Source organism: Cydia pomonella, chromosome 11, assembly GCF_033807575.1.
Source record: "Cydia pomonella isolate Wapato2018A chromosome 11, ilCydPomo1, whole genome shotgun sequence".
In the NCBI taxonomy this organism is placed as follows: Eukaryota; Metazoa; Arthropoda; class Insecta; order Lepidoptera; family Tortricidae; genus Cydia; species Cydia pomonella.
The window spans coordinates 7,650,856-7,666,543 of NC_084713.1; the positions used below are offsets into that span (position 1 = coordinate 7,650,856).

Below are 15,688 nucleotides of genomic sequence, written 5' to 3' on the forward strand. Positions count from 1 at the left end.
AGGCTTATTGAAAACAGAAAAACATAAGTTATATTTGCCTTATTTATAATGGTTTTAACATAGAAAACGATTCAACCGCATTTGAGGATTTTTATGGGGTAAGTAGGCATGTATTGAGGGGTGAGTTGGGACGACAACGGGGACAGTTGGGTCATGAATTTTGTCAATTTGCATGAGTAGTCAAAAGTGATAAATTATTAAGTGGTAACTATGATAAAATCGTAGATATTATTAAAATAAATATTGAAGTATCGGAGGAGTTGAAGAAATTGCAAATAAAATGAACATGTAATATTAAAATGTGCCCTTTTTATTTCATACAGTAATACAGGCTATACTGAGTATTTAACCGACTTTCATTCAAATTAAGTGTACATAGAATATTTGAAAAGTCGGCCATTTAAACTTCCCCGCGACCGTCCTCGCACTATCGCCCGATAGAACTGTACCTCTCACCCACCACCGCTCCCTCACACCAACTTAAACCAAAGTAATTAATTTTTTTTTCTCTATAAAACATAAAAATAAAGGTCACTTCTTACAGAAAATATTAAATCGTTTTATGTAGGAGCATAAATAAAACAAAATTTTGCTACATACAATAAAATATTCTCTTGACAAGTCAAGCTATTGTCATAATCCGGAAGTGTCAACCCTAGCAATTTTCCCATTGCTATCCCATCTAACCCCAACTACGGTGTGAGCTGGGATTGCCTATGTGTTTATCGTTGAAACTATGAAATGAAACAACAAATTATCATTGAATAACTAAAATTCATACATCCGGGACACTTTTTTGTATATAAATAAATGTGCTACATATAAAAATAAACTTTTATCCAGGTTTGAACTTCGATTTCGTCCCTACTCATCCCATTTTACGGTACACAGTTACTTGAAATAGGCACTCTATGTCACTAAAACCAATTACTACCTGAAGATAACACCAAAACTTCATAATCCGTCAACAGATCAAATCCACTAAGGGCCAGTTGCACCAAACCACCTGCTAACGTAAGCACAGTTCGCTAAATTTTAACGCTTACGTGGGGGTCTTATCGATTGCTAAATAAAATGCGTTGCACCAACTATAAAATAACAGAATGTCGTCGCTAATCGTGTGGCCATACTATGAACGCGTTCCTACCAAAATTTTTATGGTAGAATTATTTTTTCATATAGCAACCCAGTCATAAATGTCAAAGTTGTCAAATTTTTCAACAACGAGAAAACTTTTGTAGGCGCGAACTAGTTTCTTTTCAGGTTTTAAATCTAAATACTACACAAGTTATGCCATGCCAATCTTCTATATATTTACTTATGATTATATTAAAAACAATGTATCTTCATGGCACTTTAAAGTAAAACTGCTGACTATGACTACGATTGTTCAGTGGCCAAGTGCTTTCCAAGCTGCAAAGCCGAATCAAACGAGGAGCTGCATTGCCTGGTAAGTTATCTTATTAGTTTAATACGTATCCCTAACTACTTTCAGAGCCTTAAGCACAAGGAATTACCTACGCTATCTACGACTATGACCCAAATACCGACAGTTGGAGTAACATTTCCATTATTTCCAATTACATATATTGTTGACACAATAATACATAACTGTTAGTTCTGTTAGTAGCAGGTATTCAAGTTACTTTTGTACTTTAATTTAAACCTGCTTGATCTAAGCATTTTCTTTTTGCCAATGGTTGAAACGGATCACAATATATTTTTATGCATAATAATTTCATGTTACTTTCTTTTCAGGTTTGATATACACCATTTGATATGGAATACAAGAGGAAAGTTACACACAAGTGAATCGATTCAAGAAATCAAAGAGTCATACACTAGATTAACTGGAAAAACTTGTCGCAAAAAATAAAGTATTATAAATAGTATCTGAATTTCATTGATGATAATAAAATAAATTTTTAGTTACCTTATCTTACTTTATTTTCTATCTTACACTAAATCCTTTTTAGGTAGTGACTAATGGAGGTAAAAGGTTATCCGGAGAGAAATCAACAACTCATTGACATATAATATATTATTTCACAATTAGATTTAAGTGCCTACTTATTATATTTTCTGTCATACTGGTGACTTCATTTGTTTATTCCAACTATTATTATTTTTTTCTTTATTGGGATGATCATGATATAAATCATTTATGAAACATGCATGGGCTGTTGAAAAACTGGTATTATGACTGAATTTAGAGCTATTTAGGTATGTTAGGTTTTAAATGATGATTTATAGGGACTGGTAGGTTAATATGTAGGTAGGGTATTGTCAGTAGTCAGTTGTGTATAATAAATGTGTAGTCAGGTTTAAAAATAATGGGTTTACACATTCTCTAAAGTATGTTGTAATGCTCTTTTGCAAATTAAGACCTATGGATTATATTTTTACTAATTTACTGTTATGTTATTTCCAATACATGGCTAGGGTTACATATAATTGTTACATTGTCATTTATTTATATGAGACTCCACTGTATGACTGGTTGAACACAAGTAAAATTCAGGTGACAGAAGGGAGGCCATGTTATATTTTATCTAACCCAGGTATTGGCTGTTATATTTATAAATGTTATCCAGTATGAAAGGAAACAATTAAGATGGTCAGCTCTTTATCATTTGCCACCATGCCTGTCACGTTCTAACAAGTATGTAAGCTCAAAAGTGACAGGTATAGTGACAAGTGATAAAAATGGAACCATGCTGCCACCGCAGGTTATACTTATACCTATTAAACTACTCAGTTGTTCTCATGTATATTCGATATTTCCAGAAGAATTACTTTATTAGGCTCGGAGGCCACTATTGTCTAGACACAGTAAGAGATCCTTTGGCATAGTATCAAGGTAAGTATGTCAGGGCATGCCGAGGCATCCCTCACACAAATAAATGCTAAGAACATCTGGCATGTCTAAGACACTTTGGTAAACCTGAAAATTCCAGAGGGATACCTTGACATTCACAAGCAGAGCTCAATGTGTAGGGATGCCTCGGCAATATGCTGAAGGACACCCTGCCATGCCATGTCGCTAACGGGTGTGGGACCCTATAATAGGTATAATGTAATAATTGAAGATAAGAGATACCCAGGTAGCCCACACTCAAAATAACTGTAGATTTTTGGAGCTGTTAATTGGTAAATCTAATTGTAACTTTGTATTCTAATAAATATTAATTTAAATATAAATATCACCATAAATAAAACTGTTTTTAGTTCATTACTTACAAAGTTGTTGTTTCTAGGGTTAATGAATAAGATATGTTGTAAAAGCAAATAAAACACAAGCAAGTATGTATGAATTGAAGTATTATAATCAGTTTTACATTAGGTACACATTTTGCCCACTTTAACCTATTATGCAGACTGGTCTGGAATTGTCCAATACATTTTCTTCACACTAAAATACTTGATTTCATATGTAGCATCTTGTTTTATGTGCGTTTATAGTTATAAATATAGTTCACTTCTGTTGTGGGTTACGATTTTCAGAGGCCGACTTTGTATATGTTTATAGTTGTCATCTCGCTGTTTTCGAATATCTTAGTTAGTCCACTAATATTTCCAAGGGATATAACATTCTTATCTTCATTCCAATAAACAGAGAGCGTTTTAAATTGATTTTAATGACCAGTCTGTAGATAAATAGTGTTCATTACATGCCGTCGAATTTCACTTTATGGGACGTATTTTTTAACCTGTGATAGCATCAATCTGGTTTTATCCTCAACTTAAACTCATTCTGCACTCGATTTCAATTTAAAACACACCTTTTCTTTGAATATCCAGAACAAATTAATGCATTTTATGAAACACGAGTCGTCTCGCAACTAAAATGACATTTAATACCATTATGTCAACTATCACACGTTTTTGCGTTTAGATATTTCCACCTTTTTATCGTTATAAATATATTTTTAATAATTTACATTACTTTTTTACTCAAATTCTTTAATAATCAAACATAAATTCGTGAAATACGGACAATTTCCAAAAAGCGCCGCCATATTTATCGAACGACTTTGCTGTTAACCAGTGGTCTACCACCGGTTAAGGGCAGCGTAACTTTTTAACGGACACATAGCGTGGTGCAACGCAAATATGCAGTTAGCATTCGCTAGCGCCATTTTTACACATGATCAGTACATCAAATGGGCATGGTGCAACTGGCCCTAAGAGTTTCGTTACACAAATAATTGATTCGCCGCCTCGTCGGCAGAGAACTCTCAGTTCTATTTAAGTTTCCTAAAAGGAAATGAAAGGAAATCAGAGCTCGTGCCTTCGGAGCCTTTATCGAAACTTATCGCCTTATAACCTAGAAGAAATCGGCAGTAGACCCTTTTATTAAGCCAACATTTAGAAAAATGGTTTTTGCCCTTAACTAAGTATATCATATGAATACTAATAATTATGTTTCACTTGTTGTATATAAATGAAACAGTAGTAATATCTATATAATTAATGGTCGAAGATGCAGGTCAAAAAATACGGCGTTGCGTTAACTACTTTGGCAGGATTTGGTGATATTGATACCATTCCGAAGTAAAAACATAAAAAATATGAAAAAAAAGCCTTTACAGTACATATGGGGCTACTTTATAGCACTAGTGCGAGAAGTAGCATATTACGTTACTGTGTCGAACATTTAAAGGGCCATATGTACTGTAAAACGTTGTACGATACATGTGCGAAGTGGTAATTCGCAACTCGTGTCGATTTAAAACACTCCCTTCGGTCGTGTTTTAATTTATCGCCACTCGTTTCGAATTTCCTATTTTTCGCACTTGTATCGTAATGTACTATTTTAGGGTTTCAAACCCAGCCAACCAGTTATGGGTAACCATAACTGATGTAACTTCTCTTTTTATAAATAAAAAAATACCCAAAGGGTAAAACCGGGACCCTATTACTAAATCTCCACTGTCCGTCTGTCTATCTGTGACCAGGCTGTATCTGATAAACCGTGACAGCTGGACAGTTGAAATTTCGTATAGAGATAGTTTGCGAGCCGGGGAAGAACATGGGATAGTTTTTAGAAAAGGGAGGTGGACATTTGTATGGGGAGTCCATAACTGCTGAATCAATTTTGATGAAATTTGGTATAAAGATATTTTGAGTCCTGAGGAAGAACATAGGATAGTTTTTATTCCGAAAAATTCCTTGAAAAGTGAAAAGGGAGGTGTAGGTTTATATGGGGAATCAATAACTGCTCAACCGATTTCGATAACCTCAGCCGTCGCCGACGCTGAAATTCCTCCCCTTTGATCAAAAATCTGGGTGGCCCAGTTCTTAAATTTATCTTATTTTTTTATATACTACGTCGGTGGAAAACAAGCATACGGCCCACCTGATGGTAAGCGGTTACCGTATTCTCCCCACATTACCGTACACCCTGCACTCTCGCAACACAACATAAAATACAAAGATAAATTCTGCCAAAGGAAATCTTTTGTTCAGACGACGCCCTATTTGACCTTTTTATGCTTTCTGCACCTTCGACTATAAGGTATACTACGCTTCAAACTAATTACAAACGCGCAAAATTCAACTCAAACAGAAGAAGTTCTGTTACATTTATAATTAACTTATGTCAAGGTCGAAATTAAAACAATTCTTTTTCAACATCTAAAGGAGAGGAGACGAACTCTAGTTTACTTTTAAGCGAAAACTTCTCAAGTAAAATGTGATAATTTCAAAGGCGAAAAGGGGGGAAGGGCTGTCAAAATGGCGCGAGAGAAGTTCTCAAGTGGCTCGTCAGCAAATTACTGTCTAAGTCGGAGTATCGCCGGGATACAAGTTCGTGTATAAAGCTCAACTTTCCGCCATACAAACTTATGATTTTCATTAAATCCTCTTGGAGTTAAAACCTTTACCGAGGCCATTTACACACGGACTTTAAATATGCTTGACTTGCGATTAAGTGGCATTTAATTTTTCGAATGAATTACAGATCCATGGGGAGATTTCCGTTCAAATTCTCAGATATTTCAATTAAGTTTTTGTTTCAAGTAGCAAAGATGGCATATTCTTGTTTTGGTCGGTTACCAAGTAAATTAAACCAAGTGGTCCATTCTGTGTTAGTTGATTCTGGCCTACGTAAGTACTTTATAATGAACATAGATTTTGTACTTTGACAAAGTTTCCACATCAACATCAATTGATCGTCCTATGAAAATTAGTTATTAGCTATCATATTTAAGATGTTATAACTGCTTCCACGTACCCTGCTTAAAAGCAAGGTCGATTTCTTCCGCCAGATAGCGTCGAAGCTACCTGTCCGCGTCTCAGCAAACATAAAAATGAGTATAATAATCTTGATGATTTAGAGCCCTGCTTAAAACTAAATTATCAAAATAATTTAATAAAATATAGATATATATGATTACCTCTTACGCTTTCCATTACAGGGATTAATACGAAATTCTGAACTCTTTCGATAAGAATTTATGTCTGTTATCTCGAAAAATACTTAAACCTACTCAGTTTCCCAGCAACTAACTTAGTCAAGCAAAAATCACATTAACTCGTTTCAACACCAAGTTGAACTGCGAATCCAAATGTAGCAGTGACACCCAACTCGCATATCGCACACATGTGAGCCTAACTAACTGAATACTGCCTCGCCCAAAACTCCGCGATACAAACTTTCGACTTGCAAGATTTGCGAAAACGCTCGCGGCTTTTCTGCTGAAGCGAACCATGCATAGTACGATTACTATTTAACGATTGCGATTGAAAATTTTAAAGTATTTACGTTTAAATACTATATTTAGATATCTATGCCTCCACTTGAACCACCTACGAGATAACACCTAATTTCACAACTCGCAGCGCCATCTATCGCGCCACTCAAGTACTAATGTCAAATGCCAATGTAAATACGTGGCTAAGTGGCTATCATATACTTATTTTTTAACAAATTAATAAGAATATACATTCTGGTAGCCACGTTGCGATTTGTTACTATCCCAATATCGTATAATCGGGCTTTCCGATATGTCGGTGAGAAAAATCCAAAGCTAAAATAAATATTCATGAAAAACTTTCGTTAACCGCGACTACCGTGATTTACATGTTGAGCCTCAGCGAGCCTACGGGACGTATTTATTTCTCAAACGAATAGCTGCGTGCCGTAAACTTGCCAAGATTAGCGCAAAATATAGATCAGACTAAAATTAATTTGCTTTCATTATATACTTTGAGATTAAACAAATGCGACTTTAACCCAACATTAATTTGTATTTCGTTATATTAAAGAGTTATTTAAAAAATCTACACCATAAGACAATTGTATTGAAGAAGTATTACAATCTGTCCACGAGTAACCTGCTTTAGAAGCGACACCTACAGGCACTACGAAAGTGGATTTAGAAACACGTCGCTTCGTTTTAAGTTGCAATATAGGGTGATTCTGTAATGTAATGCATAAATTTTCACACCTTTCAGAAAAAATGCGGACTCGTGTTTATAGACTAGGTACGGGCGGGCGAACGGGACTATATTGACTTGGGGACTAGAAAAGAAAATATTATAAATTTAGAACAAAGAATTCCTGTAAACTATACAACGTGTTCACGACGAACTCGAAAGATTTTAACAGTGTATTTCTGATCATATTTAAACACTAAAATGTCCTTTAAACTTTTCAGATCAGTTTCAGAGTTAATACCAATTTAAAAAATACTGCATTGTTACTTACTGCAAAACGCCTTTTTGATGGCGATTTTGCCACGATGGGGCCTAGTTTAAATATCCGTATTGAGAGAAACAGAGTATCGTGAAAAAATGCCAATTCATTTTTAGTAATACTTTTACCTTTTTATGTACAAATAAATTAAAAAAAATACATTAAAACTCATATTAATTTTTTAGGGTTCCGTAGCCAAATGGCAAAAAACGGAACCCTTATAGATTCGTCATGTCCGTCTGTCTGTCCGATTATGTCACAGCCACTTTTTTCCGAAACTATAAGAGCTATACTGTTCAAACTTGGTAAGTAGATGTATTCTATGAACCGCATTAAGATTTTCACACAAAAATAGAAAAAAAAAATTTTTTGGGGGTTCCCCATACTTAGAACTGAAACTCAAAAAATCTTTTTTCATCAAACCCATACTTGTGGGATATCTATGGATAGGTCTTCAAAAAGGATATTGAGGTTTCTAATATCACTCAACACATCAATTTTTTTAAACTGAATAGTTTGCGCGAGAGACACTTCTAAAGTGGTAAAATGTGTCCCCCCCCCCCTGTAACTTCTAAAATAACAGAATGAAAAATCTTATAAAATATCTGAAAGCTACGGCACGTAGAAGAATGGTATATTAAGAGGCAACAGCAACCTCGGTTCTTCATAGAAACCTAGTTACATTCTCATTTTAATACTACTAGATTGCTCTAAAACTATGTACTTGCAATAGGAAAAGGTATGACTGTTATTAGTTTGTGTAGCTTAAGGTACCTACCATAGTTAAATAATACAGCGAATTTAAGTTTTGCATATAAAACTTGTTTTTACCCTATTTCGTTTGTTTTACAAGCTGGAGCTATATAAACTTATTACAGGCATATATATATCTCATGTCATTGCACGTGCAAAGTTTCATTACAATCCAACGAGTAGTTTTAAAATGAGAACGAAACTTCGTTGGTATCGGAAGGTGGAACTTATCCGATCTTGCTGCGGACTCTTAAAACGACTCGTAAACCAGAACCAGTACACTTCATTGGCAAAACTTATGTTTGAAATTGCAAATAACTAATATAAAATTTCCATTTAAATCCAATATTGAACGTCTCTGCAGATGACCGAAGTAGGCTAGCTAGCCAAACTAGACAAAGATGATACAGTAGGTTATTCAAAACATTTTATAATATGTATATCGCTTTGATAATTTAAAGAACAAAATTATTTAATAATTAGATTAATATTCTATCGCTGCATTGCAGCACAAAAACTAAATACTTATAGAAGATATTTAAGCTTTTATATATAATGTCTTTAAAATTTTAGACAATTAAATTTTTAAATTTGCGACAGTTATGTGGATTTACAATATTATTAAAACATATGCCGTATGGCGAAGCAAGTCGAATCTTGACTTTCAAGCCAATTCGAATGTCCACTGATATCAAAATTACATCTAACTGATGTCATTCAGTTATTGTGTATTTCGATCGTACTTTTCCCTAAATGTTAGCTTAATGACACGATTCAAATATCATTCTGATGTCAGTGTACATTCGAATCGGCCTGTTTGTTGCTATTTGTATTTTTTACTTATATTTTCTCCTCAAAACGGCTGCAATTTTCGAAATAAGATGCACTGTTTCTTTGTCCATCATCGTTCTGGTTGGCACAAGAGTTATGCCCGACACAGTTGGCAAGAACTGAACATTTAGCTCTTCGCTTGAAAAGAATAATAGTCCTGAATATTGTATAAGAAACTCAAGAAGAACTAGGCGAACTACTTACTTAGTTTGCTCTTAATAATACTTCAAATAGAAATAAGTATCGAAAGTTGCAAAGAAAACAAAGCGAGCCACGAAATTCCTTTGGAAAATCTGCTATCGACATTTTTATACATGATTAAATATAGTAAGTAAGTTAAGTTAATCAAATCATTTTGCGAGTCCGTTTTTGAGATATAATTGACTATTTTTTACTTTATTTATAAGTAAGCTATTATTTCAATTTGTTTATTTTAGAATTTTTATTTCTTTTTATTTATTCCTACTTTTTTAGTGCAAAGATACAATGTTATTTTCTTTTGACTTGTAATTTTTATTCTTATATGTTTGTACATTTTATCATAATCATGTTAGGTAGATCTACCTATTATCTGAGTGGTTTAGGGGTTCTAATATCAGCCGGGATTGCAGAAGACGATAGTTCAATTCCAGCCCCGCCAAGTGGGAATTGTTTATAGGAAACGCCAATATAAACTTAAGTATTGCAAGGAAATGAAAAATATATGTATGTATAAGTACATCTTTACACTCATGCAGCTTATGGAGGTATTATACGCAGAGAGCCTATGGAGCCCTCCGAATACAATATAATAATGCGTTTCGGGTGTTGGTGGGGCTGCCCCGCTTCTGTAGCGCATCTGGGATGTTTGCGGAGGCGCGTATGGATTGCTTTCATGCGACCATACGCAAGCGATGCTGATCCCTGATGCGCCGGGTGCGGGACAGCCCCAACCCCATCCTGCGCTCAATTGCGGACAGGTTCGACTGTCCATACTTGAGGCGTTGCTGTGAGATGCATGTGTCTTGCAGCCCTTATTATGTTTAATTTATTAATTATATACTAACATTAGATATAAGAATTAATATTGTATTGTATACTAACAAATTGTATGAGTCATGTTACTTGATAAATAAAAATTAATTGAATTGAATTGAAAAATAAACTTTAAGTCACATCTATCATTCCGAGAAATGTTATCTCGCAATTAGCGATTGTCGATAAACGCATGTCATCAATCCCTAAAGCAATACAAAATAGATAAGTAAGTACTCAATATTCTTTATTGCACCACAAAGAAAACAAATTTAAATACAGATTTACAATGTAAAGAAAGGTAGCAACAGGCGGTTTTATCGCTGTAAGCGATCTCTTCCAGACAACCTTAGGGTAGCATAGATGTCAGTAACTAAGGCTTATCTCACTAAGGCAGTATAGAATAGATCTTCTCATGTGGTTGATTATATATTGATAAAATTAACTTGATATTGAAATGGCGTACCAAAATATAAATCCTAAAGCTAATTCACCAAAAAAAGGAAACACTTAACTTGTTTAGATTAGCAAAGCTGTTCCGCAAAACGATAATGTCACAAACTATTTGGACGCGTGTTTTGCGTGGTCTAACAAAGTTCATTACGCAGCGATTAAAACAGATAAAATGGCGGGTTTAGCATAAAATAGGGTGACCCTACTCATAAAGGTCCCGGGATGTGTTGTATGTGGGGAAAGGGACAAATTTATGTTGCTTGGACACAAAAACCAACGGTCGTGTCCAAAGCGGCAGATACTCGTGGAAGCATGGAGTTTGACATCGGCACGAATAAGGTTTATTTATTAGGAAAGTTTCTAACTGGGAGCAACAGTAAATCAGCAACATGTCCAGTAGAGGACTAAATATGAACATTGGGCTGTGAATGGAATCTATGCTATGGAATATTTTGTGATTTGTTACTAGAAAAAGAGGTTTATCACTGGACCAAATTTATATCTACATAATAACATTTGGGCCGTTACGAGTTTTCCTAATAGATTCGAGTATAAACATAAAAGTTACGTGGGTCCGTTTTAACCATTTGTTATCTTCATTATTTAAGAATTTTATTTTATTACACGATGCCAGTAAATCACATGCGATTGATTTTTATAACGTAAGCCGTTACATAAGATTTACTTTATTTTTATTTAAAGCGACAAAACTTTCAGTTGATTTGCTTACATTACTATTCGAAATGTTTTCTTGAGTGTCATTACGCAGCAGGGTTCTAACACTAACAGATTTAATAAAATAATCGGTAAAAAAATTATACTTACTTAAGTAAAATTCTTCATTGGGTTCTGTATGAACAGTATAATTATATTATTATTGAAGATAGATAAGTCAAGAGGAAATAAAAAGAATCCGATGGTAAAGAATTGGCTTCACTATTAAATTTCATTTCATTTGCATCATGTCATATTAATGCTAATTTCGTTTTCTGTAAGATTCCACTATAGTTGATTATTTCCCTGTAAAGCTGAGTATCTACTCTTTACTTTTTTAAGGGTAAACGAACGAACGTTGTCAAAAGCTTCACTTTATAACACGTACTTACAGTACCCTAAAACCGATCATTTCATAACATTTTACAGCATTCCCGGCAATAGAAAACAATGACATTTACGTTAAACGGTCATACCCGAACGCCGTGAGATTTTATTGGATTTTTATTTCACTATAACAAATACCGATTCGAATGCAATAGAAATGCGTAACGGACGGAAACGATAGTCATTTATATGTAGATGTTCACTTAATTAACATTGTTGTGGGTTACTGTACTATTTTTATGTTTTTTTTTTAAAGAAGGAATGCACATTTCCATGTTTGGTATTCTATCCGTCATAAACTAAAAAGTATTAAATATTAGTTACATCTAATTATAAAATGTATATTGTTTACCATTCCCTGATATATTTATTTATTTCGTTTGAGACAATTAATCATTAATGATCATATTTGAAGAGCTGATACATTTTAAAAAACTTCATTTATACATATGCTGCAGTGCTGTCTAAAAAGAGAAGAGAAACTTCAAGTCAAATTACAGTTTAGGACTGAGTTTATCTAGAACTTATTAAACCATTAAACATTTAAAAAATAATTGCATATCATAGCACCAAATTAATGAAACGATTGGGTCGCTGCGCAAGTGGTCTGGACTTGGTTCTTTGGTTCATCAATTAATATTTAACTGGAAACAACCATTTGTATCAATTACAGCCAACGCTTAATTTGGGTAAATACCAATTTTATGGGCATGAACGATTGTGGTTTCAATGATGGAGCAAACGGGTCTAAAGAGGTCTCTAATTTAATATTGTAGACAAAGGAGAGTACAGTTTTTTTTTCAATTATTTGATGAGTATTTATTGCTTTGGTCCCGTTATTAGGGATAATATGAATGGAACTAAAACATACATAGTTTTATTTTGGCTTTGAGTAACAAACTCTCAATTAATTGTTCCCATAAATATGTTTAAGCGACAAAAAAATTCGAAACTACAGACATAAGTCCATTTTTACCTATAATACCTTACGTAAAGTACTAAAAACTAAACTACAAAACTTAAAACCTAGATCTAAAAATAAATAATACTAGTCTTAAAACAAAATACTAATAAAAACTATCATGGTGCCGTAGATGCTAGCAGAATTTCCTCGCTGTATTGCAAGACTAATTCTTTGACCGAGGAAGCTGCCAGCTCTACGGTCACCGGTGACCTTTCTAATCCTTTTAGATAGTTCCTTAAACAGGTTAAGGGCGCTCAGACTCCACGGACCAAGGGTCTCGACGCCAAATGGTACGAAATTGTATTCCGCGCCGAGACCCCTATAATACATAGCCCTAGCCTATATTTTAGTATTTTTCAATTTTTCGGCCGCCTCTGCCGCCGGCGTCTGCCTTAGCAGTAGTGCCGTGGAGATAGGGTGTTCCACACTAGCACCCGTCCCATACGTAAAGTGATATTATAATATTATTTAAAATAAGAGCACAGTACCCGCGATGTGTTTGGAACGCAATCCTGCCATGTTAGGGAGACACTTTGCACGCAAATTAAAAATTAAACTTATTTCGTGAAAATGGCCATACTATAAGTACCTCGAAAAAAAAAGTTTCTTCAGAAACTTGGTGTACCTATATGCAACACCTACATGTGTAAGTTTATGTAAAGTCTATTATTATATGAATTAATATTAACCACCTTTTGTAAACGTCATCGTGCCCTGACGTGACCTCGCCTCGACAAGGATTAGGCATGACTCCAGATAAATTACACATATCATACCTCGACACGACATCGAAACATGTCAAAAACATCGAGCACAAAAAATTACGAAGCATTATCGGATGTCCCTCGGAATAAATTGCCTTTTAAAACGGATCCTCCCAATAACGTTAACAATAAGATCGAATGTATATCAATGGAGTTTCGCCCACCTCATCAACATAAGTACACAAAGGTTTGGAATGCATCGACATTACCATATCGATGTGTATAAGAATTTCGATAGTATTGTCGCGAGGAAGCATCGAGTGCGTCCGATACCGATCAAGAAAAAAGGTCGCTCGACCCTCAGGATGATATCTCATTGCGTTTATGCTTCAAAAACAAACTGTTATTGTATTTTGATCTTTAACTCGAGGCATTTAGGCACGCTTTCAGGTTCGAGGACTGCAAAAGTTATCGTAGAATTCGTATAGTCTTATTTCATTTTAAATCACTGGTGACTCATTCCGTTTCTACTACTTAGCTTTTATGCAGGCACTCGTATCAAATTGAATCCTGGAAATGAAAACCAATTCTTTTTTCCATTTGTGTGATATCGTTTTTAAATTTCAAAAGAATTTCTAGAACGATGAATAATTTCTGCAGTGTTAAATAAATTGAATTTAGTGATTTTGTGCCACAATATGCATATTTAAATGTTGAAACAATGAATAACTTCATCACGATGACGGCTTCAAATAAATCCCCATTGAAATTTGAAACTAATAAGATTTTTGCATACAAACACAGCTGGCTCATTCATAAGCAATAACAAATAAACTAGAAAGCATTACAAAAGAATTACTGCCACGTGGGTTTCTTACAAAGAACCCCCACGCGCCACACATGTCAAGATTTTCTTTTAACAAGCGAGGTGGACGAAGAAAACAAATGACTGTTACTGCATCAATGCTGGTGTTTCGTTATAATAATCATAAATTATTCCAGTAACTTAACAACGATTCATTTACATATTAACAATTCAAATTTGAACCTTATTTTAATAGAAGCAAGTCGTTGTGTTTATATTGCGAGATGTAAATATTGTGTTTGTTGTTAATCTGTCACGTGAGCATGATCCCAAGGAGGTGGACGTAATGAGACGCGTTCTGAGTGGAATAGATCATCTTGAGTGTCTGGACTTATTAGAATGTAAGATGTTTCAAAATTTTTTTGAATCCAATTGGTTAAACACGTTGATCGGAAGGCAGACATATAAGTAGGTATTCAATTATAATAACAGTATCAGAGGCCAATTCAAACGATGACATCAGAATTATATCTAAATTATGTGCATTTTGTTCGTACTTGTTAGTACATGTATTTGGGCGACATCATTTAGATATTATTTTGATGTCAAAATGTACGTAAGTTTAAATTGGTCCCTTGTACCTTTGTTAAAAATGATATTATCACTATTTACTATGTGGTTCCCATCCATTCTCCTTAATTTAGGGCTTCCATTATACATTTTTACTATTCCGCTCCGCTACTATTATATTGCTTATTATACCGTGTGTATTTTTGATATAACCGCAAACTTAAACTAGACGTAGTTTTTAGTGCTATAAAATAATTCTGAAAGATTTTGAATTTAGTCTTAACTATCAGAGTATAATTATTTTTTGTAAAATTTTCGAGCGGCAATGTATTCGTATATCATTGTCACTTATGACAGGTGTGATGACATGTTGCGTCAACAAAGCAGTGATACTGATACATTGTTTGCTGAATTATTTTATATGAAAAACAAAAGGCGTCCATTTTTCATAAACCCTATGAAAGTGTATTCATTAAAGCCTTAACTAACTACCCTTTGATTATGCGGTTGTAATGAAAATACAAGCTGTATTTTTTGCAACAAATTCTAGGTTCAAAGGAGAAGGATTTCTAATGTCAACAATAATTTTTATGCGTGGTGGGGCATTATGCGGAGCGGAGCACTTATCCTCGTAATAAGAAATAAATTAACAATTTATTCATGAGAATAGGTGTTCAGTCAAACGTATAACGTTTGTTTTACATAAATATAGTCAGGCATTTTTATATTAATGTTAATATTCTTTACCTTTAGTATTTATTTCAAACACAAGGCGATATTTCCAAATAAAATTA

The 15,688-nt window shown here is 34.2% G+C and overlaps 1 long non-coding RNA gene across 1 annotated transcript; it reads left to right on the plus strand.

Moving 5' to 3' along the window:
• The first annotated feature begins 1,239 nt into the window (after positions 1-1,239).
• LOC133522738 (uncharacterized) lies at positions 1,240-1,890 on the plus strand. Its single transcript, XR_009800118.1, has 2 exons — positions 1,240-1,450; positions 1,759-1,890. It is a non-coding gene; the product is annotated as an uncharacterized LOC133522738 (long non-coding RNA).
• The last annotated feature ends 13,798 nt before the right edge of the window (positions 1,891-15,688 follow it).